Raw genomic sequence first — 26,548 nt, 5'->3', positions numbered from 1 at the left:
GTATTCAATCATTGTTGACTTTAAAAAAAGAATTTAGACAAAAAAAGAAAAAGAAAGAACGCCTATGTAAAAATTTATGTAAATCCAAAAAAAAGAATGAAAAGCATGTTAAAAATATATAATGTATGTATCTCTTTTTATTAGTTTAAAATTTTTGAATAAATAATTTTGTGACAGCGTAAATATAAAGTACAATTACAAAAAAAAAAAAAAGTATTCATCACTTAACATTTTTTATTCATCAACACTTGTTGCTTAAATTTATAATTTTATAGGATTATGACTATGTAAAATTTGTTTCATATATTATGTTTTGAAATAGAATGTTGGTATTATTGTGGAATTTTATTTTTGAGAAAAGAATCTTTGATATTCTAGTAATTATATACATGAAATTATTATTTATAAAGAAAATAATTTATGTAATAATTAATAAAAGAAAAATCTAATATTAAAGAGATGGTAGTAGTTTAGCATTTAAAAATAAAAAATCTGATGCTAAAAAAATTGTGGCAATTTAAAATTGTCCAATTATCACAAACATTATTTATTTAGTGATAGAAGGTTTTAAAATTTAAACCATCACTAAATATAGCAGAAATATAGTCATGAGACATGCTACAAATTAGCGAGGGTTTTTACTAATCCATTGGCGACACTAAAATTAGTGACACTATTTTAACCGTAAAAAAAAAGTTTGGTGACGCAGTAAAGATAAGCTTGACAAAAATATTATTTTATTATAATAAACAATAAAAAAAGCACATACACTTTTGAATCAATAATTTCTTATTCAATGACAATTAGAATTAATCTGAATGATAAAAGTAATTGAAACAAATGTATTGCTGAATGAAAGCAAATTAAGATCAATTTTCTCGATGAATTGAAGTCCAAGAATTCAGAGAAAAATTCAAGAAGAGAAGTAGGGAACTATTTTGAAAAAAAAAAGTCAAACATAAAGTTTTTTTTATTTTTACTTTTACTGATATTTAGAAAAATAAAAGATAAAATCAAAGATTATGCTAACAATATAGTACTACTGAGAGAAGAGGAGAATTGATTATGAGTAATACGTTATGCACAAACAATCGGATTTTATAATGAAATTTAGTATTTGTTTGGATGTCATTATTTTGATAATTTTTTTTATTTTTTAGGATAAATTTTTAGTAGTAAAATTAAAAACACTAGAAAAATAAAAAATATTTCTTTTGAGAAGCTGTAATTTATATTTTTTTAAAAGATATTTTTTCTTTAAAAAAAGATATTTTTTATATAATAAATAAATAAAAAATACTTTTATATTATTATACCCAAATATAATTGATAAATAAAAATATTTTTTATATAAAATATCTAAATATAAAATTATTTTTATTTTTTTATAAGATCTTTTAAAAAAAATAACTATTTTTTTAAAAAAAAAAAAAACTCATCCAAATATGATCTTAATTATAGGTATGAGTTTAATGTATCTCTCTTAAAGGTACGAGTTTACTAATGTTGTGTGATTTCTCACATATCCACGATAGCAACATATATATTGTTCATGACATTGATTTTAAAAGGGAGGAAAAGATTTTAGAGAGAAAATTTATTCAAGATATTCAAATGGCGAGGGTTTTTGAGGTTTTTATTAATCTTTCAGAAACTTATAAATTTTTCATTTTAAAATTAATTTAAATTAGGAAATTTTATAAGAATTTAATTTTAATGCACTATCAGTGTAAAACTATTTTATACGTGTATCTAATTACATAACATCACATTAGCAAAAATAACTCTTTTTTATATTGACTGCGTGAATGGTCATCCAAAAGAATGGTTGTGATTGCACGACTGTGTAAAATATTTTACATTGTCAGTGCATCAAAATTAAACTGACTTTATAATATGTTAATTTAATTTATCTTTTCATTTCTAATAAATTATTGTATTAGTATTTGTTATCATTTATCTTTTTATTTCTATTATTTTAATAAAATATAAAATTATAAAAACAAATAATAAGTCCTCCAGATATCACCCTTTTTTAAAAAGGAAAAGTCTAGGGGGCCAGCAGTTTTATTGAATTTTGGCCAGCATGTAACCAGCAGAGGAAGGTGAGCCATTGGATGAAATCTCATACCAATCTCACACCATCAAATCATCATTGATGGCTAGTTGATGGCTAACAATCACAAAAATTGCTGGCCCCCTAGCATTGCTCTTTTAAAAATTGCAAGTCCTCCTTTCTTTTCTTTTTCCTCGCCTCCAAACTTTTCTTTTCATTTTTTTTCCATCTCATAATTTTACATAAATAATTTTCCTTTCTTTATTTAATTTGTCTTGTACTGAGGTTATTTCTTTTTTTAGAAGTAATACAGATTGAATTCTAGGCATTTTTATTATATAGGAGCACTGATAGATTTTGTGATTACTCTAATAGATTTGGCACTAATTAAGTTACATATATATTATCCGATGCCAATGCAACTTGCTTTCATCATTTAATTTGTTAAATTAAGGCTATATTTGAATTGTCTTTTTAAATAATTTACTTTTTAATCTTTTTAAAATAATTTTTTTATTAAAAATGCAATCTTTCTTTATAGAAAACAATATAAATAAAGTACTTTTTCTGATTGATAGTTCATCGTTAAAATTTTCTCAAATTCCTTTTTTTAAACAAAAAGTCAACATATTGCTAGTTTTATATAATGAAATATTTAAAAAAAAATATTATATTCAAACACCATTAGAATTTTATAAAAACCTATCCCATCAAATACTAATCCATTTAAAGCGCATGAAATCTAAGAGCAAGTAGAGTGGAAATCTTGTTGCTACTTTAGGTAGTTGTTGAATGATTGAAAAGAAATGACTCAGCATAATATCAGGTATTCTTAACACTACAAATGACTTCTTACCTCTTTTTCTTTCTTCTTTTTTCTATTGCAATTAATTGTAATTATATGATTAGATTGTTGTGAATTATTTAATAGGCTATATTTGTTTATAAATTATTTAATAACCTATTATATTTTTTTACGAAAAGTGTTGTTTGTGACAAAATGTCAAATTTTGGCCACTGTAATAACGTGTCATGACAAATATAAGATATTTTCAATTATTTTTATCATAGTATAGTGTTTGAAGTTAAAATTTGGTAACTGCACTCCCTTTTTGTGATAGTGCTTGATAATCTATCTTTGTTTAATATATTATTTATTTTATAATTTTGAATAAAATATATAATGTCACTTGAAGTGTGCAATAAAATAAAATAAAAAGTGTGTTTTTAATTTTGTTGTTGAAGAGAGTTAAGAATTTTTTATTATTGTTAATTAAGAAATTTATTGGTTTCATTGTATTCTTAAAGAGTATTGTCATCAACCCTATAGTAATTAAGTGTAGGAACAAATATCTCTCTAAAAAAAGCGATTCAATTCTACCTTAAAACCATCTTCATATACCCAACAATTTTAGAGAGATATTACTTGAAGATGGCACAAGATTAAAATACCACGTTCAAAGTCATGAATCAAAAGTTTGTCAAGTTGGATAGATCGCTTTGATGGAACAAACTTCAACCGTTGGAAAGACAAGATGATGTTTCTTCTTTCGGTTCTCAATCTTGCATATATGATTAACCCAAAGACTACACTAATTGCTGATACCGCTGAAAATTCTACACCGAAAGAGAAAGAAAGATTGTTCAATTAAAGAAGAAATGTGATGAAAATACTTTTGCATGTCGAGGTCATATTCTCAATACTTTATCCGACTAACTCTATGATTTCTACATGTTAGTTCAATTACCATTGAAAATTTGAAAGTTTTGGAAGAAAAGTACGATACTGAATGACAAGAAACAAATAAGTTTATTATAATGAAATATTTTAAATTTATTATGAATGATATTATGCCTGTTATGGATCACATTCATGAATTACAAATCCTTGTAAGTAGACTTCGTGATCTTCAAGTAGTGATCTATGAATCATTACAAGTTAGAGCAATTATTTCAAAATTATTTTTATCTTAGAATGGTTATAGGAAAAAACTTTTACATTTTGGTGAAGATTTCACAATTGAGAAATTACTAAGACATATACGTATAGAGGAAGAAACTCAAAAACGTGATATGTATCTTTCTCAAAGTTCTAAAATGAATCATATTGGTGAAGACAACACCAATAAGAAAAAAAGAAAGTTCTCAAAAGATTCAAAGCAAGACAAGAAGAGACAAAGAAAGTATTATCATTGCCGTAAGAAATAACATTACATTAAAGAATGTAGACTTTTGAAAAAGGAAGCACCAAAGACTAACTTAGTAGAAGAGACTGATCTAATTGCTATGGTTATAGAAAAAGTACAAAATATGCATATTGACATGGTTATAGAATACAATATGGCAACAAAAGAAAAAACTATATCTTAGTTAATATGGTTAATTCAATGTTACTAAATGTAAAATTGCCTTATAATTTATAGGATGAAGCATTATTGACATCATATTATATCCATAATAGGATATCATCAAGACATAGAAAAGGTTTCTCCTTATGAAATTTAGAAAGAAAAAAAAACTACTTTGAATTATCTGAAAGTGTAGAGGTGTTTAGCCTTTTATCGAGTTCCTGATCAAATGAGAACCAAATTAGGGACAAGAGCCATAAAAGGAACTCTCATAGGATATGGTCAAAATTTTAAAGCATATAAAATATTAGATTTAGTGTCTAATGTAATTGTTGAAGCAAGAGAGGTAGATCGAATTTATCGAAAATAAATTTATCAATGATTTAACTTTTAGTACAGAATACATCTAAAATGATACTAATATTTCACAAAAAATAAATAATCAAAATAATAAACGTCTAAGTGACAAAGAATTGATTGAACCAAGAAAGAGTTTGAGAGTGAAAAAAGAAAATGACTTGGGTCTAGATTTTATTTCTTCTCAAGCTATCATCTTTTTGGTAGAAGGAACTAGGAATTCTGTGATAAACAAGATTCCTATTGTGATGAATATAGAAGGTGATGGTTTCAGTGGCTAAGAGAAGGGGGGGTTGAATCTTAGCCCATTTTTTGCTTGATTACACTTTCTGGTCTTTGAGGAGACTTTTCTATTTTTGTCTCGTCCCTAGTCACGAGACTTTTTACTTTTGTCTCGTCACTTGGCACGAGACATTTTTTATTTTAGCTCCTGTGCAACAGAAACAGAAATGAAGAAGTAGAGAGAGAAGATTACACCCAGATATATTCTGGTTCAGCTGCTAAGTGCAATGCAGCCTACATCCAGTCTCCATCACAACAATGATGGAATTTCACTATAATCATCCAGATTACAAATTGTAAAGTACTAACCCAACTTACAAGGGGATTCCCACAGAATCATGAAATACAACATAGATGAACAAAGGACCTCTAAGGACATCTATGGCTTTTTTCTTTTAATTTTGCACTCTCTGCCTTTTTCCGCTCTATGGCTTTTTCATACAAACCTCACTGTTTGCCTTTTTTCATGAGACTCAAGACATGACAAAATTAAACAGAAAAATACTAAACAAAATACATTAAAGGAGAAGAAAATCTGTAAGCTTAGGTAGCTATGAGACTTTTGTGCCTTGCACTCTCAGTTTCTTTCCTTGAATCAAACCATGACTGTTCACCCCTTTTATAGAAAAGTGAAGCCTTCACAGTTGAAACACAAAACCGAGCTTAGCTTCTTTTCCTCCAAAACAAAACCGGTTCAGCCACAGAGAGATAAGAGAAAACTCATGCAAAAACCAACATGCAAATACCTCTAGTCCTTCCTTAGTCATCACTCTTCATCAATCCGAGCGCTCCATCCTTGGCTTCCTCTCCAAGATGGATTTCTGGCCCTTGATGCTTCATGATGATGATGACTTCATCTGCTTCAATCTCTGCCTCTTCCATCACTTCGCCACTCTAGCTACTTCCTGTGGTGGTTGAGCAGAATCAAAGACAAGTCATGCCTCCAAGAATCTCACCTTGCTGGCCAAATCTTCATCTTCCTTTTTGAGCATGAAGAGCTCGAGATTACCTCACCAAATCTAATCATATTTGGTGAAAATCTCAGCCACTACATACTTTTATTTTTCTTTTTCGTGCCATCATTGTGATGGTCCTGTAGAGTGTTCTTCTTCCACTTCGGTAGCTCCATTTTGCTTCCATGGACACTATTGTTTTCTGTGTAATAATCGAAGAGAAGAAAGAGAGAGATGAGAGAGAAGATTGAGCTAGAAGAAAAGCAATTAAATGAATCAAATTAGTTGAAGTGGGTTTGCTTTTACTTTCCTAGTGGTTTAGCGTGCAGCATTGATGCTTTCAATCAAATCAATGACACAATCTCTCTCATAGTTCCCATGCATTAACTTCTCTTAATAAATTTTGAGTTCCATCACATGCTTAGAGAGTAGATCCGTTGAAGGCCTTAGCAAATGTTAACATTTGCTTTCCTGATGGATTGGTTTCGGATCATGCATGAGAACCAACCATGGGCTTATAGCATTAAAACTTATTCTTGGCCCAATATAATAACTAGCTTCAGCCACAAACTCATTTAGACACTCAAGTCTGAGCCAATAATAAAACAGTTGGGCTTGTTAATTTTCTTTTGTTTTGGCCCAAAAGTTTCAGCCACAATGATCATATCATTTTAATACCAAGGCTGAATTGGGCTTGCACCAGAATTTTATTTTCGGCCCAATTAAAATCTGCATCACAAAATTATTAATTAATATATGTTAAATGAAAATCAAATCAATAATTTTGTAATTAATTATTTAATAATATTTAATCATCACAAATATTAATTTAGAGTTTTCCAAACTCATCAGAAAGTGATCCTCAAATGTTCAAAGAGGCTATGGTTTCAAGAAATTTTACTTTTTAGAAAGAAACAACAAATAATAAAATAAACTTAACATTATCAAATAATACTTGATTTTTGGTAGATTTACCTCTAGGATCAAAGTTTATAGAATGTAAGTGGGTATTTAAAAGATACTGATAGTTCATTACAAATCTTTCAAGCAAGGTTAGTGGCCAAAAAATTTAGACAATAAGAAGATCTAGACTATTTTAATACCTACACACTTGTGGCAAGAATGACTTCTATTAGGACTCTTATAGTATTAGCATCCATTCACAAGTTTTATATACATCAAATGGATGTTAAGATAACTTTTCTAAATGAAGATCTTAATGAAGAAATATACATAGAGCAACCGGAAGGCTATGTGCTACCCGAAAATAAAAAAAGTTTGAAAATTAATTAAGTTTTTGTGTGACCTAAAATAAATGTCTAAACAATGGCATGAGAAGTTTGATTCAATGGTGTTATCAAATGGCTTCTCACATAATAAGGCGGATAAATATATTTACTCAAAATTTACTAAAGATTATAGAGTAATCATTTGTCTATATGTTGATGATATGTTAATCATCAGAACAAATTTAGAAGAAATTCGAGTAATAAAGGAGTATCTAACTTCTAAATTCAAGATGAAGGATTTGAATTAAGTTGATACAATATACATAAAGGTATATAAGAATGAAGTTGACTTTACTTTAAGTCAATTTCATTATATCAAAAAAATATTGAAAAAGTTTGATCATCTCATAATAATTAAAGAATTCAATACACTCAATGATCCTAATATTAAATTAGAAAAAATATGGAAAGACCTATAGCACAATTAGAATATGCTAGTGTTATAGAAAGTTTAATGTATGCAATCAATTTTTGTTGTGTGTAAATTATCAAGGCTTATTAAAAAACCTAACAATCAATATTAGAAAGTTATAACAAGAAATCTTGATTATCTCAAAAAAATCATAGACTTGGGATTACATTATAATGATTATTCCACAGTTTTAAAAGGTTATTTAGATGCAAGTTAGATTACAAATTTTAGTGATAACAAATTCACTTCAAGATGAATTTTCACCATAAGTGGTGGAGCTATACATTGGGCCTAAAAAAAATAAACATGTATTATACATTCTACTATAGAGGCTGAGTTTGTAGCTTTATCAGCCGCAGGTAAAGAAGCGGAATAGCTAAGAAATTTGTTATATGATATAAAGCTATGGCCACAGCAGATGACAACCATTTCAATTTTCTGTAGTAGTGAATCAACTATGTCTCGAACATATAATAAGGTTTATAATGGAAAGTCTAGACATATAAGTTTGAGACATGAGTTTGTGAGGCAACTAATAAATGATGGTGTAATTGCCATCACTTATGTAAGATCTCAAGGAAATTTATCAGACCTTTTGACAAAATTTGTCAAAGGATAAAATCAAAGAGACTACTGCTAATTAAAATGGGATTAAAATCTATTGTTGTTAAATAATGGAAACCCAATCTTATTCTAGTAGACCACTAGTTTCAAGGTTTAATGGGTAATAACAAGTTATTTAGCAATTGGAGCACTAAGGTATATGATTTAGTACTATTTATAATAAATTTAGAAGGTGAGTTAAAACTCTTAATGGAATGATAATATTATTTATCAAAAGATTCCACCTATATGAATATAGAAGTGGTGTCACTCTAATCGAGAATTTTAGAAGTTTTATTCTCGTAAATATTCATAAAATCAGGATGAGTACAAGATTATATAAGTTCTTAAAATTATAGACTCTTGAACTTTAAGAGTATAAGTAATGTGTGTGATTTTTGGTACTAGCATATGATGTATAGGTTTAATCGATTAGACACCTATTACTTTGTTAGAACTTTAAAATTTACACTAAAAAAATGTTTAATTTTAGTGACACATTCTTTATGTATATATTTGTATGATATTTAAATTTTATAAATAGTGAAAAATTGAAGGACATTTATAATATTATTATTAATATTATTTTTAATAATAATGAAGTAATTAATGGTTAATAACTGTTTAGCATGGTACAAACAACAACGGTAATACTTTGTGTATTGAATCATTGTATTATTTGTTAAAAAGATGTCTCTGAGTGTGTTTCATAAAAGAAATAATATGTACATTGATGCGACATATTTGTTAAAGTTGGAACCCATTGAAAAAGTCACAACCATTGTGTGTGTGAATACTAATCCACTGTTTGAAGTGTGCAACAAAAAAAAATAAAAAGTGTATTTTTAATTTTTTTGTTGGAGAAAGTTAAGAATTTATTATTATTATTAATTAGAAAATTTATTGATTTTTATTATATTTTAAGAGAATATTATCATCAATTTTATAATAATTAAGTATGAAGATAAATATATTTTTTTAAAAAATGTTCTAATCGTCTCTTAAAACTATTTTTATATACCCAATAATAATAATAAAAGAGAAATTTTGGCAATGTTAGAAAAGACACGGTAGAAATGATAAGGAAGATTGAATTATTGGAAGATATGGTGGGACTGTGGGAGTGATAAGAAAGACTGGAATGCTGGATATGGTAATAAAGCTTTTTTTATTTTATTTTTATCAAAGATAATTTTATCTAAAAGAATCATTTGAAAATTATTTCTAAGTTTGAAGATGAATTTAATAATAAAAAAAGCTTTAGAATAATTTTAATTTTAATTACGTAAGACCTCAGGAACGAAAAAAATTCTTAATCCAATTATATATGATAAAAATTATTTTAAAAAAATTCATACACAAAATTCTTTTCAATTTTCATTATATATAGTATATATAGATAGAAATTCTGCTTTTAATCAATATTTTAATAAAATAACACATGAAAGTTATAATGTATATTATATATATATATATATATATATATATATATATATATATAATTAATTAAACATAATGGATTATTGAAAGATCACACTAAAGAGTACTAGAGAGCAAGACTTTGGCAGATTCATAATACTAAACAGAAAATAATGTCGACAGATTGGGCAGTTCAAACTACTACTACTTCTTCTTGTCTTTTTTTTCCCTTTTTCCCTTCACAATTAAAAATTTTTGGATTTAATTTCATGCCAGCTCAATTTGTCTCCATTTTGGAAAGCAAGTAGTTCATCAATATCCTAATCAAATAGGACACTTCTTAATAAGTGAAGTTAAGAAATAATTTGGTCTGATAGAAATAGTTTTATTCATACTATTATCCAATCTAATAAAATATACATTTTTTTTGTAAGTGTCAGCTCATGTATTTGAACTAATTTTCTTAGAACATTTGGATAATATAATTATTAAAAAGTTATGTAAAAATAAAATAAAATCGAGAGAGAACTATTCAATCTCTAGACCCATTTTTTGTTTATTTATTTTGACCGAAAAAATGCCAAAAATTAATATTTAGGGTAAAATCATTAAATTTAAAAGATGAAAAATCTTTTTTTATGCAAACATATAAAAGGTGTGTCAAAATCTTATTTATAAATATTTTTTAAAATATGTTTACCTATATTAAGTATATTTTGTCAAATAAAAATAATTTTTAGAGACCTAAATTATTTATTTTTTCAAGAGTTCATTTTGTAACCAAAAAAAAAAGTTATATGTATTGTATTTTATACGAAATTTATTAATAAAAAATAAACTATATCGATGAAGCCAAACTACTATTTTAGGTGCATGCTATATTGCTGTAGCGTTAATATATATATATAAACATGCACTTAATAAAATAACCATGTACTTAATTATCTTTTATATATATTTTTTCTTACGTAAGTGTATAATAATATTATTGTTATTGCGATCTATATTGCTTGAAAAAGATGCCCTAACATAATTGAAAGACGCATCGTATTCCTCGCATGTCGCATGTCACTATGAATAAAGTGGGTAAAATGAACAACGATAAGAGACAGCTAGCCAGAGAAAAGGATAATCACTTCTATTTAGGATTATTATTATTATTATTATTATTATTATTATTATTATTATTATTATTATTATAACTATTATCGTTTCGCCACTGCATACGTCAAATATGTTATTATTAGATAGACTGCGTTTTATTATTTGTCTTTAACTTAATAGTCTCTTAGTTTTTATTACACACGAAATTTGGCACACAAATTTCGCTGATTATTTTAGATATGGTGTATAAAATGAGGATAAACGTATTATAAAATGAAACTAAGATGTAATTTGCCAAAATATATAATATACTTGTAATAAGTCGGGTAATAAAAGGGAAAAAATCTATCTATATATAAAATTAAACAAATCTAAAAAAAATTTTAAAAAAACGTATTAAAAATATAAACATTCATATTATTTATTTTTATTAGTTTAAATTTAAAAAAAAATAATTTTATAAAATGATATTTTATCAGAATTCTATCCCTAAAAAGTCTAAGGTTCAATACTTGATAAATTAAAAAAAAAACATAAAATAAATAAAAAATACAAAAAAAAATAAAATCAAAAAGATTATTATTTAAAAAAACATATATATATTATTAGAGATATAATATAACCATTCATATTATCTTTTTTTATTAACTTAAATTTTTAAAATATCATCTGTTTTTTATTTTTTATTTCTATTTTACTTTATTTTTTTATTTAATTTTAATCATTATCTTTTTATTTATCTTTGAGTATTTTTATCATTATCTCTCCTCCATCCCAGTAGAGATCCAAGAGGGGCGCTCCATTTACGCCTCATTTTAATATGAAAGAACTCATTTTTTATTTGTTGGTTGTATATGTCAATTATCCTTTATAATTTTTGTGCCTATACATATGTATTGACATGGAAATTTAAGTAATTTTGTAAATAATAATTTTTATTCATGTACGTTGCTATTGTGTTGCTTAGTCTCTTGAAAAAATTCAACAGGTCAATAGCAGATAGGAAGAATTAATTTCTTTGGATGAATAATAAATTTGGGAGGAGAAGACATGTGGGTTTGAGAGAGAGGGAAGGCCACAGTTTTGTTTGGAGAAAATGGTAGTGCAGAAGAATATTTTTAGAGAAGAAGAAGAATTGAAGAAGACGAGAGCAGCTCTTTATATCCAAAAATTAGAGAAGAAATGGTTTTAAAATAAAGTTTAACAATAGCGATGATCTAAAACGGAAAAAAAATTAGAGATAATTTTTATTTTCGAGTAAAATTTAAAGAACTAAAATTATATTTAACCTTAAAAATTATTTTTAAAAAATTTAGTTCTATCATTTGATATAGTTAGTGAAGGCTTTAGAAAGATCAATTCTTCCACATAATCCTTCGCCACGCTTGAAACATTCGATAGATAAGCTAGCATTGGTGTGTTGTTTACCCTGTGAGAGGAAAAGTGGAACATTGTGATGTTTGGATTACGAAGGATTATTAGAAGAAATGGAGAACTTCATAAGTGTTGTAAGAATAATAGAGACTTTTGTTCTATTCCATTCACGTTTATGACACATAGTAATGTTTGGACAAAGAGAAGAGTAAATCATTTCGTGGTCAACTCTATTGAAGTCTTCATTTTGCGTGTGTCAGTCACGAATTGCTCTATTTCTTTATTTGTATACATGAGTTGCTCTATTTTGCTCCTGTCTTCTTTGGAGTGAATTCTTTGACGTGCACAGTACTCATCACCTATTTCGTGAATGCTTGGCATGAAATGGTCATGCACATTATGAAAAATAATATTTTTTTCATGCGTATATAAATAAAAAAGCCATTCTCTCTCTTTTTTTTATTTTACAAGTATTTTTAATACTCCTCTCTCTCACTTTTTATATATAATATTAGAAAATATATTAATCATCTTTATTATATTGAGATAGTAACGGTGGTGAATATTATTATCTAATTATATTTTTTATTTTATATTTATTATCTTTTATTTATTTATTTATTTTACAATATTAAGCATCATTAATTTAGGTTTTTTTCCCAAAACATTTGTTTCTTTTTTTTTTTTTTTGTTAATGATATTCGAGAAAGCTCACCATGATAAGCCTACAAAGATTGATCCAATTGAAATATATGTGGCCCAGATGGAATTGAAGAAGTTGACCCACTTATAGCAAGAGAAATCAAAAGAGTACCCCCCAACAAGCCAACTTAAGCCCAGTTAAGTATTACAGACCCAAAAATTGTAGATTTAAAGGATAAAACTATAAAAGGTCCCCCTAAAATATGGTACAAAGATAAAAGAGATCATACCCAAAAACAAAAAAAAAAACAAAAAAAACATAAAGAAGATCTCCCAATTTTTTCCCCTAGTATGTTTGGTTGTTGAGAAAATAAGAAGAGGAAAAATGATGGAAAGAAAATAAATAAAAAATGACATTTTTTTTTATTTGGATATCAAAAAAAATAGAAAATTTTTTTTTGTGTGAGTCTCATTAAAAAAAATCTCTTTCATCACAAGCAAAAAAACAAGAGAAAAATACTATATTTTTTATATTTTTAATATTATTCTTAGTTATATTATTATTAACAATTATTAATATAAACTTAGTTTTAATAGTTTTAATATATTATTATGATAGAGATTCACATTTAAACATTATATGTATTAGATAAATAATTTAAATTAAATATATAAAATTATAATATTGATAAAATGCAATAAAATATAAATAAAAAAATATTTATACTTTACTTTATGATAAGGGTATTAATATAATTTTATACTATTATGATTTTCTTTTTTCTTACTTTTTTTTCATCCAAACAAAAGATTTTTTTATTTTCTTTCCATTTATTTTCTCTTCATTCAAACAACACGTAAATAATTTCATTTTTTTCTATTTTCTTTCCACTTATTTTCTTTCCTCTTATTTTCTTTTTTATATCTAAACAACATATGAAAAGTTATATATAAATCAAATTGGGTTAGTCGACTGATTAACTCACTCGTTTATTTAAATAAATGTCAGAATTCGGATTTTCAATATTGATTAGTTAACAGTAATATCTTAAAATAGTTGTCAAGATTACCAAAAAATAAATCAGTTGTCACAAATTTTGGAATTAATATTTTAATGTTCAATCAATTTAATTATTAAATTATTTTTCAAAATTTTATGTCTTAGACAAATTAATTTCTATACCAAATTATTCATCATAGATTGATGAGAATTTATTTATTTTTTTCTTTAGAGGTTCGTTTTCATGTATTTATTAAATAACAATTGAGATTAATTTATCTAAATTTTTAGCAAAATATGATGTAAAATAATTTAGCTAATAAAATAAAATATTAAATATTGATTTAATAATCAAAATTTATTTCATAAACTGCAACATCTAACTGAATTTAGAATATTAATTACTCTTAATTTAAACCAATATACACGTTCTTAGAGTTGCCAACCGGAAATTCATAAAAAATAATATATACAAGTCATAATTCCAATTCTACCACAAAAACATAATATAATGATTAAATATATTTTATCATATTAAAAGGAGAAAATTTCTCACACAAGTTTATATGATATGTGGTAATCAAATATTCTATTATGTCTTTTATTTTGTATTTAATTTATTTTTTATATTAATTTTTAAATATTTAAAATTTTTTATTTTTATACTTTTAAATTTAAAATTAATTATTTAATATTTTTTTAATAATTAAATAATAATTTTTAGACAGCATAACAAACCTCTTTGAAGACTGTTCTTTCTTTTCTTTTGCTTTTTGGTCAGAATATTTTGAAGGGTTATTCTCAAAACATTATCTCTTCTAAGTAAGCCATGTGGGTAGGTCCTCACTAGTCACAATTAGCCTTTTATGTCATATTTGTCTCACCCAAGCAACTAAGCAACCTATGTGGGATGTGTGGCACCCACCCAAAATTATATCTTGGCCAATGGCCATGGTAAATAGAATCTTGAGAAGAGTAATCATATATGATTTAGTTATTTTTTATTTTTTTTTTACTAAAGTAACAAAAAGTAAAATAAAATTTCACATCTCAATGATTTAACCAATCAAGTTTAATTAAGTCTTTTAAATTTACGTATTTCGTCTTCTTTCTCTTCTCTTTCTCTTTCTCTTTCTCTTTCTCTTTCTCTCTCTTCTTCTTCCTCTTCTTCTTCTTTTGCTTCTTCTTTTAAATTTACGTATGCTCATTCTTCTTCATTCTTGATGTTACATTTTCTTTTTCTTCTCCTCCTCCCCCTTCCTTCTCATCCTTCTCCTCCGTCATCATAATTATCATGATTATTATCGTTATCGTCATTATTGTCTTCTTCTAATACATATCGTCGTTATCGTTATCGTCGTTATTGTTTTCATTGAACTTTTTCTATATTGATGACATTGTCTGATCTAAAATTGATTTGAATGTGTTTTTGTTCAAAGTTAACATGGTCTATGCTTGTTTTGAAAGAAATTTGGTTGTGTATCGTCATCATTAAGTAATTTCGGTTCATTTGAAATTTAATTTTCGATTTATTCTGGATGTAGTTTCAGTTCATTTCTAAGTAAATTTCTGATCATTCAATTTTGTTTGTGTGCTTATTTTCGAACGCAATCATTAAATAATTTTGGTTTATTCTAGATTTAAATAAGGTGCACTTGCTCTCTGCTTGTTTTGAAACGAGTTTGTTTGTGTATTGTCATCATTAAATAATTTCGGTTCGTTCGGAATTTAATTTTCAGTTCATTCTAGATGTAATTTTGGTTCATTTTTAAGTGAATTAAGGTGCATTTGGTCACGTTGTTTTGCACAACTACAAATATATAATGTTGTAAAATCACCAAGGAGAAGAGGAAGAAAAGAAAAAAATGCAACAACAACAACAATAACAAAAGACTGATGATAAGGAAAAACACACAAAGAAGAAGGAACACGAAAGAGGAGGAAGAAGAGGAGGAACGCGAAAAAAAAGAAGAAGACGACGACGATGATAACGTAAAGCTCTGCGTATATAATTATATTCTTTTAATGAGAATAATTTTGTTGGTGTTAAGTCTATTTTTAATTAAACTTAAATGACAATAATACTTAAATGTGTAGCAAATTTAAAAAAAAATAGTTTCCCAATATCTTAAGAAATAATTAACTTTTAATTCATTTAACAATTTAGAGAATGGTTAGAAGGAAATAAAATCATTCTCCTCATCTTTATGAAATATATCTTTGTTACTTATTCCACTTTGATCAATACGTATAGAGAGTTATTTAAGATTCCTATTGAATTAAATTTTGTATCTTATCACATCAATTTACAGAAATGTTAACATATGAGATAAGAATTTGAACAAATAACATCTTTTAAACAGTATTTAATAACTAGATCTAATATGAGTAGTGTAAAGACAGAAAAACATAAAATATTGAATTTTTGTACCCTTATTTTATATCATCACTTTTCAAAAAGATATAAAATACAAAAAAATTATGTCAAAAAAATAGTATTTTGTGTACTCAACTATTTTCAACTCTAAACACATTCTCAAATCTCTTTATCTCTACATTTATGTAGTATCAATTACCAAACATAAATGAATTTTTATTATTATTTTTTTCATGCTATCTCTTAGTTCAATAAATTAAAGATTAATTCGTTGCAAATTTAAACTCTATTTAAAAGTCATTTGTCATTAGTCAATAAGTTACTATATGCATAAAACAAAATTTAAATCATAACACTTGTTTAAATAGAGTAATAGACTTATGAACTAATCATTCTATTATATATTATCTATTCTATTATATATTACTAATTTTACGACCAAAATATGACATATTTTGTTCTCTCATTGCAATTGAATTCAAATCTTTCCCTTCAAAATTAAAGAGTTCTCTATTCCTCCTTCTTCTTTATCTATCTCTCTCATTCCTTCACCCACTCTATCTCTTTTATATATCATTATCAATGACTAATTACAAATTTTAAAATTAAAATATGCAATATGACATTCTCTAATTATATTCAAATTAAATTAAAATTAAAATTGAAATAAAAATATAGTTATATTATATATTATATATTAATGATCAAAATGTATCACATAATATTTTCTTATTAAAATTGAAAGAAAATATTTTCCTCTCAAATTAATAAACTCTCTTCGTACATTTTCTTATTTACCTCTCTCATTTTTTTTATTTCTCTCTACCATTCTCACTCTATATATAATTTATAATTTATATTTTATATTAATAATTTGACAAATCAAAATATGTCACCAAATATTTTTCGTTACAATAAAAATAAAATTTTTTTTTCTAAAATTAACAAACTCCTTCTTTCATTATTCTTCTTTATCTTTCTCTCTTTTTTTTATATTTTTTATTTTTTCTACCTTTCTGTTCTAAAAAAAATAAAATAATATAATTTAAATAAAAAATATTATTATGTGCATATTTTATATTTAGTTTTAAATTTTTACTGCTTATCTTTTTTATATAATTTTCACTTATCTTCCTTCAAATATTTATTGCATTTAATTTGGAGAAAATATTAATGTTATGATTAAAAGTTAAAATTAAGATTCAATTGTTTAAAAAAATATTTTTTAAATTAATTTTATAACTATCCATATAAAATTTTTTTATGCTAATATATAATTGTATTTTTATATAGAAAAAATATTATTTTTAAATAGCAAGCATAAAAATTAATTATTTTTATTTGTGCAACAGAATTAACACCTAATCAAATGTAAAAATATACACATTAAATTCTTTTAAATTTTAGATAACGAACATTAAAATTAATTATTAATAAAAGTTAAACTCTTTCACGTGAAAATAATAACTAAAAATTTTATTATTTGAATTTTTTTATTTATGAAGACTATAATCTTTTTAGCTGACGAAAACTTTTGTCCTTTACTATTCGTTTATAATAATTTAATTTTATAAATTTTTTATGTCATAATTTATAATATCAGGATAAAGTAAGCTGATATAATTTTAAAATATTTATATTTCTATAATATTATTATAAATAAAAATACTACTAATTACTAAATTAATCCAAATTAGTTATAAATGGACTTTTATTATCGTATCCCTAATTCACAAACCAACCACACAACCTAATAGGGTCCTTTATATTCCACTTCAGAGTTGAGACTTGAGACCACTCATCTACATACACCCTGACCCACACAGTTTAATTTATATAGCACAATAAAGTCTACACCTTTTGCATTCTCATATATAGCACCATTAGAATCAACATAGCTCATATAGCTAGCTTTCCTCATCTTTCTTCTCATCATCATCACCCATTCTCCACAAAGTATGGCATCGAAGTAACACTTTAAAAGCAAAATAACGACAACAACAACGAAGAGTGTGATCTGTGAAGCGTGTTTAGTAAATAAAAATTGCTAAGAGTATTGCAATTGGAGTATTGGACACAAGTCTTACTGTGTTTGAGTTAGTTTTTTTTTTTTTTTTTTTGTGTGACGTGTTTCAGTTAGTTTGGGATCGGAATAATTAATTCTTTCCGGTTAAATTCTATAATGGTTTTGAGATTAACATCTTGCACTAAAATCGTTTTTGAAATTCTAATTGCACTAATTACGTCTCTGAAATTGACAAAAGTATACCACGTTAATTTCTGACCAATTTTTCATTAACGACGTGATGACATGACTTGATAACGCGGGCTGTTAGTGACATGTGTCATTTTATGGTTTTACTACGTGTAATAGTATAATGATGTGTTCACCGGTAATACGTGGCATGCTGATGTGAATGGTTGTGCCATGTGTCACAATGCTATTTGACTACGTGTCTGTTTGTGCCACATGTCGCAACAATATTCGTCCATGTGTCATCTATTATATCATCATTGTAAACGCACCAAATTAGTCCCTCATTTTAATTTGCATTAAGTGATTTATTTTAGTTCTTGAAATTGGATGTCGTGTACAGAACTAATCCCTTCACTAATTTTTTTCATTTTTTTAAATTTAAAATTTTTAATATTTTAAATGCACTAATTTCAATTCTACTTTTTCATATACCGTTAAAATACAAGTAATTTTATAAAAAAATTTAAGATTTTACTTTTAATTATATAATTTTTTATAATAATTTAACATTGGTAAATTTTGTAATATATAAATATGTTATTATAAAAAAAGAATTATATAATTGATTAGACATATTTTTTATAAAAAATATATGTTTTTAACAAGAAATCAAGAATTAAAATACATTTTTTCGATTCTTATGAAATGCACATTTTCGTTGTGTGCAAATGGGTTAAATTGAAGGCACTTTAAGCACCCTCAGTACCATTTCCAGTCTCTTCAGTCTAGACGAAAGAGGTCGGAGATAGTAGTAGATGGGATACTTGAAATGTTTTCATGTCAACTACAAGACGGCGGTTAGGGGTACCTGCAAAAGAAAAAATATTTTATAAAGCACTTGTATTTAAATAATATGTAAAAAAATAGAATTGAAATTAATACATTCAAAGATATTGAGATTTTTGAATTTATGAAAAAAATGAGAAAAAAACTAATGAATGGACTAGTTTGGTGCATAATATTCAATTTCAGGAACTAATATGAGTCACTTAATGCAAAGTGAGGGACTAATTTGGTGTATCTACAATGATGACATAGCGAATGACATGTGGACAAATACTGTTGCGACACGTGGCCAAATAGCATTGTGACACGTGACACAATCGTCCATATCAGCATACCACATGTCACTGGTCAACACATCATCATACCATTACACGTGGCCAAACTTTGGAGTGACATGTGTCACTAACAGTCTATGTTATCAAGTCATGTCATCACGTTTTTAATAGAAAATGGATCAGAGACTAACGTAGTGCACTTTTGTCAATCTCAAAAACATAATTAATGTAATTAGAATCTCAAAAACAATTTTAATATTGAAAATACTTAATAAAGTAAAATAATAGTATTACCTAGCTCCTTACTTCATTAAAGTCATATGCATATTAAGTTATTAACACAATAAACAACGTTAAAAGATAAATGGTAAAGAAGGCCGTAGCAGCAGATGACTTCACAAGTTGATATGACAATCGAAGGTCCTGAATGCATTTGTACTTTTCTTTAGCTTATGTGATGTAATTTTATTCTCATTAATTTTAAAAGAAAAATAAGACACATGACTCTGATGCAACTTGTCTCAAATGTTCTGTTTATGATGAAACTATTCTGTATATTCTTTGTAATTGTTCCTTTGCTGTAGGTATCTGATTTTTCCTAACAAGTGCAACAAGACTAAATAATTTCTTTCATCTAATTAATCGCATGATTGGTTTTTACAGAATTTGACTTCAAAAGGCGAGTGGCCTTGTTTCTTTGGCGTCACGATTTCTTGCATTTGGTACTTTCAGAATAGATTCATCTTTGAGGGAGACAACACCCCTATCTGGCCTAGACGGGAACAGATCAAAACTCTCTTTAAAGAGATTAACAAAATAACGAGAGCGACTCTGCTTCCAAATTTGCCAAAAAATTCGGAAGAGCTTCTCATTACTTGAAAACTACTGTTAGAAAATATTACTATACTGAATGTGGATGGATCCTTTTTTGCTCAATTAAACAGTGATGAGTTTGGAAAACTCAAATTTATTTTAATGATGAACAAACATTATTGAAATAATTAATTACAAAATGATTGGTTTAATTTTCATGTAATATGTGTTAATTAATAATTTTGTGATGCAGGCTTACTATTGGCCGAAAAAATAAGACAAATGTTGCAGGCCCAAATCAAAATATGCATATCAGCCCTTGCTTGATATTTCATATATTAAGTGGCTGAATTGCTGTGATAATTAATTGGGCCAGATCAAATGTTGTTGCTATCAAGCCCAAATTTTATTTTTGATGAATGTTACTCATGCATAATCCGAATACAATTCATAAGGAAAGCAAATGTTATCATTTGCCTTATGCTTTCTAACGGAACCATTTCAAGCATGTGGTAGAACTCAAATATCATTAAAGTAAAATGAATACATGCATGGAAATTATGAGAGAGAAAGTATCATTGATTTGATTGAAAAATATCAATACTGCACGCTAATCTACAAGGGAAGTAAAAACAAACCCATTTCAATTAATTTGATTCACTTAATTGCTTTTCTTCTTTCTCTATCTTCTCTCTCATTTATTTCTTTCCTTCGGTCAATATCCAGGAAGCCATGGAAGCTACTTTAAGCTACCAAAAGGAAAGAAAAGCACGTCTCAAGACTATCATGATGATGGCAAGAAAACATATCAAAATAAAAGTATGTTGTGGCTGAGATTTTTACAAAAAATGGTAAGATTTGGTTAGGTAATCTCGAGCTCTTCATACCAAAAGGAAAGAAGAAGATTCGGCCAGCAAGGAGGAGATCCTTGGAGGCATGGCTTGTCTCTGATTCTGCTCAACCACCACAGGAAGTAGCTAGAGTGGCGAAGTAATGGAAGAGGCAGAGATTGGAGCAGATAAAGTCATCATCATCATGAAGCATCAAGGGCCAGAAATCTATCTTGGAAAGCAAGCCAAGGATGGAGAGTTCGGATTGATGGAGAGTGATGACTAAGGAAGAACTAGAGGTATTTGCATGTTGGATTTTGCATGGGTTACCTACTCTCTCTCTTTAGCCGAACCGGTTTTGTGTGAAGGAAAAGAAGTCAAGCTTGGTTTTTGTTTCAACTGTGAAGGCTTCTCCTCTCTATAAAAGGGGTGAACAGTCATGGTTTGATTCAAGGAGAAAGTTTGAGAGTGCAAGGCATAGAAGTCTCATAGCTACCTAAGCTTACAGATTTTCTTCTCCTTCAAAGTATTCTGTTTTATATTTTTCTGTTTAATTTTGTCATGTCTTGAGTCTCATGAAAAAAGGCAAACAGTGAGGTTTGTATGAAAAAGTCATAGAGCGGAAAAAGGCAGATAGTGCAAAATTAAAAGAAAAAGCCATAGATGTCCTTAGAGTTCCTTTGTTCATCTATGTTGTGTTTCATGATTCTGTTGGAATCCCCTTGTAAGTTGGGTTAGCACTTTACAATTTGTAATATGGATGATTATAGTGAAATTCCATCATTGTTGTGATGAAGACTGGATGTAGGCTGCATTGCACTTAGCAGCTGAACCAGGATATATCTGGGTGTAATTTTCTCTCTCTACTACTCTATTTTTGTTTCTGCTGCATAGGAGCTAAAACCAAAAATATCTCGTGCCAAGTGACGAGACAAAAATAAAAGTCTCGTGGCTAGGGACGAGACAAAAACAGAAAAGTCTCCTCAAAGACCAGAAAATGTAATCAAACAAAAAATGTGGCTAAGATTCAATCCCCCCTTCTTTTAGCCACTGAAACTATCAAATAGTGTAGCCTGTAGTGGTATTTTTAAGAATCACTTGGGTCGTTTTATAAAAGAATTTGCTTGCAACTTTAAAAACTGCTCGATTATGCATGCTGAGCCCTGAAGCATTATTCGTAGTAGTCTTCAGATTGTAATTGCTAATAATATCAATTTTTTAGAAGTCGAATCTGATTCTTCTTCAGCCATCGATTTTATTAAGAAGGGATATAGTTCTTCTCACTCATGTGCTCCTCTCCTTAATGATATTGCTATACTAGTTAGTCGAGTGTAAAATATTACTTGGTCATACTCTTTTAAAGAGGCAAATTTTACTGTTGATAATCTGGCTAAGAAAAGTCATAATCTTCTCTTTCACCTTCGCCTTTTTTATGTTACCTTTTTAAGATAATGCTTTCTTTCTTGTTCGAGATATGAGGATATTCCCTCTTAAGGAGTTTTAGTTAGTTTTTCTCTTTAAATACCTAAATCAAAAAGTAGGAATTTAGATTTAGTGCTTTTTATAGTATTTAAATTTTAAACATAAAATTTAAAAATAAAAGAGTAAATTCTATTTTTTTATCTTTATTTTTAGACAATTTAGACACACAAATCATAAGCATAAAAAAATTCTTTTTTTAAATCTTTTAAAATAAAAAATTAGTAAAATAATAAAATAAAAGATTAATCATCATTCACTTTATAATTTTTATGAAATATGTGTTTATTATCTTAACTTAAAAGTAATTAATTTTTTATTTTATCATTTTACCAACTTTTTTATTTTAAAAGATTTTAACCCTAAAAGTAGAATAATTAGTTAATGCTGGGTCACCCTAATCTTTTCTCTGCTTTTTGAGTTGAATTCGTAATAAATGATTAAAAAAAATCTAAATTAAAAATTTACTCATAATTATATCTGTTTATTGAGTGTATAATTTTCTCACAGTTAATACAAGGTCGAGACAATCATATTTACTAATTAAGGCTATATGTTCTTGAATTTATTATGAATAGACTTTTTTAACTTACTTAATTATGTGGATTGTTATCTTATTAGTTTTTGGCGAGATTATTATCATCATTTTTAAAGAGTAGTGATCGACTAGGACGCTCTTTTAAGGAAGTAAATTTCTTAATGAAAGACTCTATCCAGCCACATTGCCAAGAATTAAATAATTCCTAGCTGGATGGTTAATTATATGAGTCCAATGTAACTGTTAATTGTGTTCATTTCGAGCTTAGTACATAAGTTTAAGAGTGACTGTTTGCAAAAACCCTTCCATCAAATTATTACACATATTTATTCATGTGTTTTTTTATATCAATTTAAATTTTTTAAAAAATAGTATAATAATATGTCAGAATTTAAAAAAAAAGATAAATAGATCTCTAACTTTTTAATTGAAGATAAATTCATCTTTTAGGTTTGAAAAATATAAAATTATTTCTCATCTTACAATAAAATGCGTGATATTTAGATCTTTCCGTACAACTACCTGATCAAAACATAATGGAATGAACTAATATGTTATCTATATGTCTGTTACGGTGTTTACGTGATCCGTTGTAAAAAAGTTTGAGGATGGATAAGTCTCCCGACTTCAAAATAATATTGTTTTGCGATGAGTCCTCCTCGCTTGACTTCTTCATTTTTCCCTGGAGCATTTCTAAAATTCTTTTGTCGTTGAAATTTTGTTCATAAATGAAAAAAAGGATAAATTTTCATATCTCAAATTCTTTATTGAAGAACAATTTGAATCAATAAAATCTTTTCTTCATATCTCAATTTCAAAAATCAAATTAAATCTATAAGAATTAAATCAAGAATTCATTATTTTTCTCCAACAAAAAAAAAAACACTAATTAGAAGCATGAAGGATTGTTTGCTCTTGTTTCCAATAATCCAATCTGAAATTAATCTGCATCATCTTGGATTAAAAGCAATATGCTGTCCAAATAAAAACACAAGAAAAAATTACACACAAGGACATGGCATAATAGTTATGCATTAATGCCATAGAAAGAAGCAAAGTGCAATGTAATTTGAATTTTGAAGGATGTACCTTAATTTGTGGGGAGTGAATCTTTTTCAGTGAAAAAAAATTAGATGAATCCAGTGTTTGATCTCACTTTTTATTATTTTCTCTCTCCTATTTAATTTTAGTCTCACTTATAGAATTAAAGATAAAAAAATCACATTTTATTCTTTCAAGTACTAAAAAAAATGGAAAAATCCATTTATCCTATATTCCTATTATATGTATAGGTGATATGTACTCTCCCATCACTAGCTTGAATAAATGCAGGATATGAGAATTTCATTCCCAAAATATCCTCCAATGTAACAACTTCATGCCATGAATCACTATCATACTCGGATATTGCAACTTTAAGCACACCCCTTGATACTGTATTATCAGCGAACACCAGATTCCTACCTCTCAGCTTAACTCCATCAATACCTATCACCAACTTCAAATATAAGCAAATCAAATTGCCAATGCTTACTACTTAAATCAAATTAATTCCTATGTATTTGGTAATTTTGCTGGTGGATAGATTTATTTGATTTAATTTGATTTTTGAGTTTTTTTTTTGTTGAAAATTTATCTTTTTTATGGAAATTCAGGTGTGGAAAAAAGATTTCATTGAAGAAACATGTGAAAGATATAATTATTCATATTCCTTCTCTTATTAGCTTAACTTTTGGTGGAAATAATTTTACAATATGATATCAAAACTTATATAACTAAAAAATTTATAGTTTATACTTGTTATCCCAAAAAAAAAAATACAAGACAAATTAAAAAAAGAAAAAAGAAATTAAAATCTATACAAAAATTCAAACAAACTCAAAAGAACGTGTTACAAATAATTATTCACGTGTTTTTTCTTATCAACTTAAAATTTTAGAAAAAATAATTTCATGAACACATGTGTTCTTCAAATTTCATCAATTTGATTGCTTTGTGAAATGCTAGAAGACTAAAGCTGCATTTATTTATAGATACAGGACATTGATATAGAAATACAGAAACACAAAATTGCATTTGGCAGATGAGATATGAGCAAAGACATTGTGTTTAGAAACACTAAATTAGTGTATTTGGTGTTCATCCTAATAAGAATGACACAGAGACATTAACAAGATACACAATTTATTTTTTATTTTTTTATTATTCTTGTTAAATTATTATTATATATATATTTTTAAATTTTTTGAATAAGAAAATGAGAATAAATTGGACTTTTATAATTTGTTCTAGTTTATCACTAAACAAAATATAAGAACACTAATTTTTATATCTCTATCTTTTGTATTTTGTTTTTAATATCTTATCTTATTTTGTTTTTAAAACTAAAGGCTCGTTTGGGATGCTTTAAAAGTAACTTTCTGATGAGCTTTTGAACCAAATTACAACTTTCTAAAAAATTATTTAGGAGCTTATAAAAAAATAAAAAAAAAGACTTTTTTTATAATAAAAAACTTTTAATTACATTTCTTTTAAAATAAACACTTTTAAAATTAAAAACTCAAATATAAAATAACTTATTTATAAATTATTTTTAATATAATTATTTATTATTTAAATTATTTTTTTAAATTAATTAAACCATTTATTCAAATTGGACATAAATACAGTCTAAAAAGCCTCTGTAAAAAGAGTCTCTTACAGGAAGATTATATCATTTTGAAAATGATAGGGTGCTTGCAAGAGCAGCCCACTCAGGTGCATCACCTAAGCTGTGTGATAATAAGTCAAGCATTCATGCAACTAAGCTTCATCACCCATCAACAATGCATACCTTATTAGTCCTTTGAATTTTAATTCTGTAACGATAAACAACACTAATAACGTAAACATTGTTCATAATGATAAGTCAGTGTGTGAATTTGATATATGACACAAGATTTAGCCATCCTACTATAAAAGTTGTTTAAAATTAATGAAGAATAAAAAATGTTAATAATATGTACAAGCAGTAAATTAAATTAAGTTGATTTTATTTATTATTGATATAGTATATATATATAGTAAATTGATTTAACTTGATTTGATTTACTACTAATACATAGTATACATAATAAATTAAATCAAGTTAATTTAATTTACATGTAAATAACATAAATAGAGTCAATTTAATTCAATTTATGTAAAAATATTCAGGACAAGATGTGTAATTAATTTTAATTTAGGATATTTGTATAATTTTAAATTTTATTTATGAATTATTTTTCACATTCAAATAATTTTAACATCCAAAATTCATCTAAATGATTTAGAGTCACGCGCTTCTTTTCCTTTTTTTCTTCTCCCCTCACCGCG

The 26,548-nt window shown here is 26.5% G+C and overlaps 1 pseudogene; it reads right to left on the bottom strand.

The window, feature by feature from the left end:
• The window catches only part of LOC112734173 (phosphoinositide phosphatase SAC2-like), a 32,228-nt pseudogene extending 6,990 nt beyond the window's left edge, over positions 1 to 25,238 (bottom strand).
• Positions 25,239 to 26,548: the final 1,310 nt, after the last annotated feature.

This window comes from Arachis hypogaea, chromosome 2 (genome assembly GCF_003086295.3).
Source record: "Arachis hypogaea cultivar Tifrunner chromosome 2, arahy.Tifrunner.gnm2.J5K5, whole genome shotgun sequence".
Classification (NCBI taxonomy): Eukaryota; Viridiplantae; Streptophyta; class Magnoliopsida; order Fabales; family Fabaceae; genus Arachis; species Arachis hypogaea.
Note: the sequence above shows the minus strand (reverse complement) of the source record. Positions and strands in the feature narration are given on the sequence as shown.